Source organism: Balaenoptera ricei, chromosome 5 (assembly GCF_028023285.1).
Source record: "Balaenoptera ricei isolate mBalRic1 chromosome 5, mBalRic1.hap2, whole genome shotgun sequence".
Classification (NCBI taxonomy): Eukaryota; Metazoa; Chordata; class Mammalia; order Artiodactyla; family Balaenopteridae; genus Balaenoptera; species Balaenoptera ricei.
The window spans coordinates 105421833-105433213 of record NC_082643.1 but is presented as its reverse complement, the minus strand read 5'-3'; positions in this window follow the sequence as shown (position 1 = coordinate 105433213).

The following is an 11381-nucleotide window of genomic DNA, read 5'->3' as shown; positions in this document are numbered from 1 at the left end:
TGAGTGTAAGATTGAATTCTACCATGTTCCGCTTGTCCCTATGCTGGTCTGATGGGTCTGGCACTTGGGTTTCCCCAAACCTGCCAGGCATGCGTTTTGACACACTTAAAAAAATTTTTTTTTGGACACCTTCCTTTCTGGCATTCCTGGTATTTGTCAACTGTGTGCACTGGCCATTTTCTGTGATGCTGTTTACAAATAGGATTTGGGAGAAGATGGGCTGTATTCTGCCCACCAAAAGATTAAGATGTATTGCCGGCTGGGGTCCTCCTTTATGTCAGACACACAAGGCATTTTGCAGTCTGATGAGGAAACTGAGGCTCAGAACAGTGAAAGGGAGGCCAAGCAGGAGTGAACCCAGGGCTGCCCTTTCTTCTGATTGGCTGTGACAGCCAGACTTGTGCTGATGCAGAAGTCTAAATATTCAAGCAGCTGAAGGCAGGGGGCATTTAGGTGGAGAGAGTTTAAAAATTGCAAAACCACTCAAGTTCCCCCAGGTTAATCTTGCTCCAGGCAGGTACGAGTGGTTTGTTACCTCAGTGTGAAGTAAGAAAAAAGAGGCTTTCAAAGACCCTGTTCTTAGTTCTCTGTTTAAACCCACCTTACAGGGTGGTTATAAGAATAAACTAATAAAAGTCAAGGTTAATCGCATTGTAACAGGTCTGCAAATTTTTATGAATATCCTTAAAAAGTTATTGTATTATCCTTCTAAACATGTCATTTTTCTTTCAGGGTTAAACCTTGAGCTGACTAGGTCCTATTAAAGCAATTTACTTTGATAGTATTGGGTTGGCCAAAAAGTTCGTTTGGGTCTTTCCATAACATCTTACCCTGAACAGACTTGTTGGCCAAACCAGTATCAAAGCAGCCTGAATTTCCTCTCTTTTCCGAAATAGATTTCTAGGAGTTGGAGAGAAAAAGAAAGAGAAGAAGCAATCTTTGGTATAGATTGTTTTCTTTTAGATAGCACTTTTGCAGTTGAATAAGGAAAGTTTTAAGAAATCAGTAGTTTTATTCAGTTCAACTCCATTGGTGAAAACATGTATAGTTCTTTATTCCACCACTGAAAACTGATCCTCCTAGGTGTTTTTTTGTTTGTTTTGTGTGTGTGTGTGTGTGTGTGTGTGTGTGTGTGTGTGTGTGTGTGGTGCCCCCTGCCCTGTCTCGGTGATGAAACTGGACTCCAGCATAAAGTAGATAATTGTATATTGTTGACTTGTACCTGGATATAGAACCATGACACCATAGCACTCTTAAGATTATAACTCCTTCCTTGTGGAAGGAAATTAGAGATCAATTTTACTCAGATAAGAGAAAAGGCATTTTATATGTACTTACCAGTATTTTGTGGTTACTGGAACTCAGCGTACATTCAGCCTTTATCCCTTCTTCTAATTAAGCTTTCAAGATGGCTAGAATAGGCCTTCTAAGTTTCTTTTCTCCTTGGCCAAGGAGAGTGTATTGTATTTCTCATTTCCTAGGTACAGCAGTGTTACTTTATGTTGATTCCTAAATGACACATGGGCAGGAGGTGGGTTGTGTAGTTAATCCTCATTCTCTCTCAAGTAAGCTGGATTTTGGCAGAAGAATTGGTACACGTGAGAACCTCGCCCCTTTCAGGTTCGGAAGAGGAATCATTGATCATAAGCATGCAGTGGGATTTCACAATGAAGGAGATTCTGTTGGGAAGTTGTGTGCACTGATTTTTGCCTTTCCTCACAAACATATGTTTGGACCTGAATCCTCTAGTACCCTTAGAGCCTGCAGTTCTGCTCTAAGCCCTCTTGTTGTTGAAACCATTCTAAATCACAGGGACTAATGAGATAATTCCAGAGTGCCCACCCTGGGCCAGGCTCTGCCCTGTCTTCAGGGAGAGGGAAACAGACAACCTCAAGGCAAGCACAGTAAGAAGTCCTGGGGATGAACCAGTTGTAAGGTACACCCAGTGGGGGAGGGAGTCATTCCGCCTAGGGTGGGGGTGGAGGCCGTTAGGTTATTACTGGTCCTCTGGATTGACTGACAGGTATTTACTAACTCCTTGCGGTCTCGGGTCATCTTTCTCTTACTCCTGCCACCTCACTGTAAGGAGGACCCTGTGAGGCCTTCCTGGAAGAGATCCCCACCCACGTCCTCCACCTGCCTTTTGTTTTAGAAAAACTTTAGTCAAAGAATCAATTTAATCAGAGAAGTGAGAAAATGCAGAAATAAAGGAAAACAGGCAGGACAAAATAATCATACTTTAGCCATTAAACAAAGTCAAGGACCTTTAAACAAAGTCAAGTTCTTCGTCAAGGACTGTAGATAATATTCTGAGCCATGTCCTTTGAGCTGTTTTGCAGACTAAAACTCTCACCAGGTGGAAGAAATTAACTGTATGCTGCCCACAAGCCACGTAGGCCCCAAACCTGTTGGAACCTGAAAGTTGATGATGCTGATTCCTGATTACTTCACCACCAACCAATCAGAAGAATGTCCATGAGCTGATCATGCCCTGCTCCTTGAACAGTGTAAGACTCCTTACTACACCCTCCAGTGGGGAACACACAGTTTTGAGGGTGTTAGCCTGCCGTGGCCCCCTTTGCCTGGCAAAGCAATAAAGCTATTCTTTTCTACTTCACCCAAAACCGTGGCTGCGTTTCTATTTGTCACTGGTGAACAGAGGCCGAATTTCGGCAGCATCACCTACTTTCACCCTGACTCTCATTCCCACCCACAAGGGAGGCAGTGGGAGGTGGTAAACGCTAAACAGGGCTCCATGTGCCAGAATGAGACTTGACATTGAATCTGACTTCATCTTATTCGCCAAGGGCAGGTTACGCAGCCTCCCTGAACCTCAGGGGTTTTGTCTATTATACTGCCTTCCTAGGGTAGACAGAGTGAAGTTAGAATATTGTACACGAGGTGTCCGGCACATAGCAAGTATCTGATAATATTTCATCTTCCAGTGTGTGAAGTCTGCCCAAACTGCACTGTCTACCATGGATTGTCTGAGGCAACTGGCCCCAGGGAGAGGCCACATCCTCTAGATACCTTGCTTTTTTCCAGCACATGGCTTTCCAAGTGACTGGACTGTTAAAGCAAAAAGAACCACAGTGGCCAAACCGGGCAGTAAGGCAGCATGTTTTAATGTAGAAATCCACTTTAATTCTGAAGTAATACTCTAGTTTACAGTTATATATAATCATTTTTCAAGATACAGATACAGCCATAAGACTGTCACACAAACCTGTATTTTTGATAAAAGCTTTCTATTGAAGTCTATACATACAGAAACATAAAAACCTGCACATGGACAGCTCAAAGAATTTCACAGAGTGCACACACTTAAATGCCGTTACTACCCAAATCAAAGAAATAGACTATTTAGCCGAAGGGTGAGCATATCCTTACTTCTGTCAGCATGGATTGATTTAGCCCGGTTTTGAATTTTATGTAAATGGAATCATAGGGCATGTACCCTTTGGTGTCTGGCTTCTTTCACTTAAGATTCCATGAGAGGGCTTCCCTGGTGACGCAGTGGTTAAGAATCCACCTGCTAATGCAGGGGACACGGGTTCGAGCCCTGGCCCGGGAAGATCCCACCTGCCACGGAGCAACTAAGCCCGTGCGCCGCAACTACTGAGCCTGCGCTCTAGAGACCGCAAGCCACAGCTACTGAGCCCGCGTGCCTAGAGCCTGTGCTGTGCACAAGACAAGCCACGACAATGAGAAACCCGCACACCACAACAAAGAGCAGCCCCCGCTCGCCGCAACTAGAGAAAGCCCACGCGCAGCAAGGAAGACCCAACACGGCCAATAAATAAATAAATAAATAAATTTAAAAAAAAAAAAGATTCCATGAGATTCATCCATGTTGCTTTGTAACAGGAGTTTATGCTGTCTTTATTGCTGTACAGTATTTCTCCATTCTACTGTCAATGAGATGTTCAGCTTTTCCTGTGGGGTGGGGGTGGGGGAGGGCAGCTGAATGTCTAAGGAAGTCAACATCTACACATATACTGGTACATACACTTTCTCATTTCTGCTGAGGACCTGCCTTGGAGTGGAATTGCTGAGTCATCAGGTGGATTTCAGCTGTAATAGATAAGAGCCAAGTTGTTTTCCAGGCTGCTTTTCCCAGTTTACATTGCCACCCTCAGTATGTGAGGGGATATGTGTTTATTTTGCCCCAAAATGCGCTGAAATTGAATATTTCTCAAATTTCTATCTCTGTATCCAACTCCTCTAAATAGCTGTTAAATTCAGTGCTGTCAAGTATAATCCCTGGGGGTTACCACTAGATTATAAAACTGGAAAATGTCATCTCCAAGTTTTCAGATTTCAGTCTCGCATGATGTTAAAAATAGATCAGAATAGCAATTTCCCTCAGCTTAAAAAATGACAACCACTTAGATACTCTACGACTGTGCTTTTAGATTTTAGATTTTTCAACTTGCAATTTGGGGCTGAACCTTCCTTCTGTCTGTCTTGGTTACAGACAATGAGGATTTCGGAGAAACCACTGTATGCCCTGGTGAAAAAGAGAAGTTTCTTTGTTTTAGAGGTCAAAGGCTAATGTAGCTTTTTTTTCTTCTGGGATCCAGGGAAGCTTTAATTTATTCCCTTTGATATAAGTGATTAAACTGCCCTTTTAGTAGCTTAAATTGTAATTGCTGAGTAAATACATGTGTTTGTCAGAGTTGAAAGGTCAGACATCGCTGGGAAGGTCAGGCCATTGTTTGGCCACAGAGCCAGTATTGTGAGCCGCTGAAATATGACCTGTGCTGCTGTGCCTTCTGGTGACCTCAGTCCAACTTCTGTTGGAGGCCTGTGGTTGTCCATGTATTAGATTTCTCCATTGTAGATCAAAGGTAGGTAAAAGACTCAGTCCTACTGGGTAGTTAGAACAGCGTTGCTCTTGGGATCTGGCGTCAAGTTTACATCGGGATACTAATAGTAACGCAATATGATGGCTCTGCTCCAACCAATTTTATCCTGAACAGAGAGGTATTTTACAGCTAAAATTGAAACGGCAATCTCTCAGTTTTAGAAAAAGTTTAAGGTAATAGCATTTTCTCAATTTTAAGGTGTCCCTGTATAAAATTTCTTAAGCTTCTTGGCCCTTGTCACCACTTGATTCTAGTTTAGATGCTGTGAAAGCTGGCATAAACTTTTATAGCACCCCAAAAGTGTTTGGTGCTCTACTGTTTGAGGATGTTTGAGAATAGTGGGTCTGGAAGGAGAGGCGGTGGTTCCAAAGCATTGTCGTGGTGGCAGGTACTGCGTGTAGGTCCCTAATATCCGTCTTCCAGTTTCATCCAGCCTGATGCTGGGTTTCATGGTGTGGCCACCCTTCCCTTGCAGCCAGTTCTGCTCTCCGTTGCCAGTCTTCTTTTTTTTTTTTTTTTTAAGTTGATTTACAATATCGTGTTAGTTTCAGGTGTACAGCACAGTGATTCAGTTTTATATGTATATATATGTTAATAACCTGTATATATAGGTTATTACAAAATATTGAGTATAGTTCCGTGTGCTATACAGTAGGTTCTTGTTGGTTATCTATTTTATATCTAGTAGTGTGTATATGTTAATCCCAATCTCCTAATTTATCCCTCCCCCACCCCCCTCTCCGTTGCCAGGCTGGTGTTTTCTCCCCCTTGTTCAGTTTCCTTAACCTGAGGGCCTGCAGGTTCCTCAGGAGTTGTGGCCGTGCTGGTGGAGGTGATGCCCAAGGGGAGGTCACAGAGCCCAGCTGACCCTCTGTGATCAGGATTTTCCCACCAATACGACCTTGAAACACCTTGATTTTCCTAAGGTTGGCAGAGGGGTCTCCCTATGGATTCTGTTTAATATATGTATGTTTGCATATTTACTTTAGTGATTTTCAGTTCATCTAGATGAGTGAAGTGGGTCTTTTAGGGAATGACATGAAGATTCTTACTGATATAAAAGCAGTCTCCAGCTAGCATTCTGTACTGTTGTCTGGCATGTCCCAAGCCCTCAAGCTAATAACAGCAAATAGATTGTATCTGACCTATCAACTCCAGTTAATTGGTGGTGGTTTTCTGGTGTTCTTGAGGATTTTGAGGCCTTATCCCTCTCTTAGGAAGGGGAAGAAATGCTTTTTTCTATTAGCAATGCCTGCCATGGGTTGGGTAGGAAAGGGGCAACCAGGTCACCACAGGTTGCCTTCTGGGTTTCTAACAGGATGAGGGAGTCTGGCACCAGGGAGCCAGCATTCGGCAAGAATGAGCCCTCCGGCACTCTGACTTTTCCACACCTTCTGTTCTGAGAAGCTCTGAGTCATTAGCACGGCAGCTCAGCGCTTAGGCTGGGAGCCTAAACCTCCGTGGGTTCAAATCCCAGCTCCACTTTGCTAGCTGTGAGCCTTGGCAGAGACCTTTACACTCTAGGAAACTAGGTATTTACTCAGCAATTACAATTAAACTGCCAAACGGGTAGTTCAGTCACTTACACTCAAACCTCGTTTGATTGTAATTTGCAGACACTTTCATTTTTTACAAATTGAAGGTTTGTGGCAACCCTGCATCAAGCAAGTCTATCGGTGCCATTCTTCCAAGAGCATTTGCTCACTTTGTGTCACTGTGTCACATTTTGGTAATTCTCGCCATAGTTCAAACTTTTTCATTATTATTATATTTGTTATTGTGATTGGTGATCTTTCATGTTACTATTGTAATTTTTTGTCTTGCATTTTAAAATTCAGGTATATACATTGCTTTTTTTAGACATAATGCTATTGCACACTTAATAGACTACAGCATAGTGTAAACATAACTTTTAGATGCACCAGGAAACCAGAGAATTCATGTGACTCGCTTTATTTATTTATTTTTTAAAACAATAGAAATGCATTCTCCCACAGTTCTGGAGGCTAGAAGTTCAAAATTAAAGTGATGGCAGGGCGGAGCTCCCTCTGAAGCCTGTGGAGGAGAATCCATTCTTCCCTCCTGGCTTCTGGTGGCTGGTTGGCAATCCTGGCGCTCCTCCGAGCTCCTCTGCACTCCTCAGCTCACAGTGTATGCAGCACTTCAGTCTCTGCCTTCCTGGTCACAGGGCATTGTCCCCTTGCCTCTCTGTGTCTTTCTTCTTCATATAAGGACAACAGTCACTTTGGATTAAGCCCACCCTTCTCCAGGATAATCTCATCTTTGCTAATTACATCTGCAATGACCCTATTTCCAAATAAGGTCACATTCTGAGGTACTGGTGGCTAGGGCTTCAACAAAGCATCTTTGAGGGACACAGTTCAACCCATAACACTCAGGGTTGCTTCCTAGTCCACTGTCAGTTCCCTTAGCCCTGCCCCTAGCTTGTTAAAGAATCCTTTCATTGAACCTTCTTCATTTACCCCTTTGAGTGTGCGATTCCTGCTCTGAAATGGATCTTTGACCCTTACGAGCTGTGTGACCTTGGGCAAGACACTTAACCTCTCTGAGGTTCCTTCACCTCTAAAATGGAAATAATTTTCATACCTTCCCTATCTAATTCACTGAGTTGCTGAAAGGTCTTTGTAAACCAAAGAGGCCCATAGCACTGACAGGGATCATTATCATTCTGTGTGTGTTGCAAGGTACTGCTAGGAAAGGGCCATGTCTAGATTGTTCTCTTTGATCTGAACGGAACCTAGCACCACATACCAATACATGCTGAATAAACGCTTCTTGATGTTGACCTATCTCGTGCATCCTGGCCGGTGTTGAGAGGCTGAACACTGAACTGCTCCCCGGAAGACTTGCTTTATTGAGGACATTTAGTTCCTCCTCAAGGGCTATGGATAATATTCTGAGCCATATCCTGCGAGCTGTTTTGTAGATCCTGAAACCCCTACCAGGTAGACGTTAACTACATGATGACCAGACTGTAGCCATGACATAAGCTGCCCCATGTCCTCAGCCTGCCTATAGTTCCAAGAATTGGCCTCCAATAAATGGGAACAAACCGACCCTGGAACTGAAGATCAACTGTACTTAAAACAATCAAGATGACGCTGATCAGACCACTGTGTGACCAGTTTCCAGATGACTGTCGGAGCTGACTGTGCCGTTTCTGCACGTAGCCCCCTCCCTCCACCTATAAAAGTTCTTGCCCCCTGACTGTGTGCGTGGGGGGCAGTCGGCCTGTGGACAGCCGTCTGCCCCATCCCCTCCCCCGGTTGCCGGCATCTGACATAAAGCAAGCTTTCCTTTCCACCAACCTTGCCTCTTTATTGGCTTTTGAGCAGCGAGCCGCTGGACCCCACTTTTGGTTACAGTATCCCAAGTGATATATATTAACATCTACTGAGCATTTTTCACATGTCAGGCGCTTTTCTAAGGGCTTCACATGTGTGAAGTCACTCTTGGAGGCACTTGCAGTCCAGCTAGGGACTAATGGGGGCAGGTACATGGTACAGCGGGAGCATAGGGTGGTATTGGTCAGGCCTCAGTGTTGCGAGTAACAGAAACCCACTCAAATTAGCATTCGTTTGAAAAAAAAAATCCTTTTTTTTTGGCTCAGAAATCTGTGAAGTCTCAGTGATGGATAAGCACAACAGCTAAGACTTATTGGGGAAACTATATTCAATATTCTGTAATAAACCATAATGGATGAGAATTTGAAAAAGAATATATGTATATATACACACAATATATATATGTATAACTGAATCACTTTGCTGTACACCAGAAACACACACAACATTGTAAATCAACTATACTTCACTTAAAAAGACTTATTGAGAGCTTTCTATGGGCCAGGCACTGTACTAAGCGCTTTGCATGTATTTTTAAATTAAATTAAATTTATTTTTTATACAGCAGGTTCTTATTAGTTATCTATTTTATACATATTAGTGTATATATGTCAATCCCAATCTCCCAATTCATCCCACCACCACCACCCTACCCCCCCGCTTTCCCCCCTTGATGTCCATATGTTCATTCTCTACATCTGTGTCTCTATTTCTGCCTTGCAAACTGGTTCATCTGTACCATTTTTCTAGATTCCACATATATGCGTTAACATATGATATTTGTTTTCCTCTTTCTGACTTACTTCACTCTGTATGACAGTCTCTAGATCCATCCACATCTCTACAAATGACCCAATTTTGTTCCTTTTTATGGCTGAGTAATATTCCATTGTATATATGTACCACATCTTCTTTATCCATTCGTCTGTCGATGGGCGTTTAGGTTGCTTCCATGACCTGGCTATTGTAAATAGTGCTACAATGAACATTGGGGTGCATGTGTCTTTTTGAATTATGGTTTTCTCTGGGTATATGCCCAGTAGTGGGGTTGCTGGGTCATATGGTAGTCCTATTTTTAGTTTTTTAAGGAACCTCCATACTGTTCTGCAGAGTGGGTGTATCACTTTACATTCCCACCAACAGTGCAAGAGGGTTCCGTTTTCTCCACACCCTCTCCAGCATTTGTTGTTTGCAGATTTTCTGATGATGCCCATTCTAACCAGTGTGAGGTAATACCTCACTGTAGTTTTGATTTGCATTTCTCTAATAATTAGTGATGTTGAGCAGCTTTTCATGTGCCTCTTGGCCATCTGTATGTCTTCTTTGGAGAAATGTCTATTTAGGTCTTCTGCCCATTTTTGGATTGGGTTGTTTGTTTTTTTAATATTGAGCTGCATGAGCTGTTTATATATTTTGGAGATTAATCCTTTGTCCATTGATTCATTTGCAAATATTTTCTCCCATTCTGAGGGTTGTCTTTTCGTCTTGTTTATAGTTTCCTTTCCTGTGCAAAAGCTTTGAAGTTTCATTAGGTCCCATTTCTTTATTTTTGTTTTTATTTCCATTTCTCTAGGAGGTGGGTCAAAAAGGACCTTGCTGTGATTTATGTCATAGAGTGTTCTTCCTATGTTTTCCTCTATGAGTTTTATAGTGTCTGTTCTTACATTTAGGTCTTTTTGATCGATTTTGAGTTTATTTTTGTGTATGGTGTTAGGGAGTGTTCTAATTTCATTCTTTTACATGTAGCTGTCCAGTTTCCCCAGCACCACTTATGGAAGAGACTGTCTTTTCTCCATTTTATATACTTGCCTCCTTTGTCATAGATTAGTTGACCACAGGTGCATGGGTTTATCTCTGGGCTTTCTATCCTGTTCCATTGATCTATATTTCTGTTTCTGTGCCAGTACCATATTGTCTTGATTACTGTAGCTTTTTAGTATGCTCTGAAGTCAGGGAGTCTGATTCCTCTGGTTTTTTCTTTTCCCTCAAGATTGCTTTGGCTATTCGGGGGCTTTTGTGTCTCCATACAAATTTTAAGATTTTTTGCTCCAGTTCTGTAAAAATGCCATTGGTAATTATATAGTGATTGCATTGACTCTGTAGATTGCTTTGGGTAGTATAGTCATTTTCACAATATTGATTCTTCCAATCCAAGAACATGGTATATCTCTCCATCTGTTTGTGTCATCTTTGATTTCTTTCATCAGTGTCTTATAGTTTTCTGCATACAGGTCTTTTGTCTCCTTAGGTAGGTTTATTCCTAGGTATTTTATTCTTTTTGTTGTAATGGTGAATGGAATTGTTTCCTTAATTTCTCTTTCTGATTTTTCATTGTTAGTGTACAGGAATGCAAGAGATTTCTGTGCATTAATTTTGTATCCTGCAACTTTACCAAATTCATTGATGAGCTCTAGTAGTTTTCTGGTGGCATCTTTAGGATTATCTTTGTATCGTATCATGTCATCTGCAAACGGTGCCAGTTTTACTTCGTCTTTTCCATTTGGATTCCTTTTATTTCTTTTTCTTCTCTGGTTGCCATTGCTAGGACTTCCAAAACTATATTGAATAACAGTGGAGAGAGTGGACATCCTTGTCTTGTTCCTGATCTTAGAGGAAATGCTTTCAGTTTTTCACCATTGAGAATGATGTTTGCTGTGGGGTTGCCATATATGGCCTTTATTATGTTGAGGTAGGTTCCCTCTATGCCCACTTTCTGGAGAGTTTTTATCATATGCGTGTTGAATTTTGTCAAAAGCTTTTTCTGCATCTATTGAGTTGATCGTATGGTTTTCATTCTTCAATTTGTTAATATGGTGTATCACATTGATTGATTTGCGTATATTGAAGAATCCTTGCATCCCTGGGATAAATCCCACTTGATCATGGTGTATGATCCTTTTAATGTGTTGTTGGATTCTGTTTGCTAGTATTTTGTTGAGGATTTTTGCATCTATATTCATCAGTGATATTGGTCTGTAATTTTCTTTTTTTGTAGTATCTTTGTCTGGTTTTGGTATCAGGGTGATGGTGGCCTCATAGAATGAGTTTGGGAGTGATCCTTCCTCTGCAATTTTTGGAAGAGTTTGAGAAGGATGGATGTTAGCTCTTCTCTAAATGTTTGATAGAAATCACCTGTGAAGCCATCTGG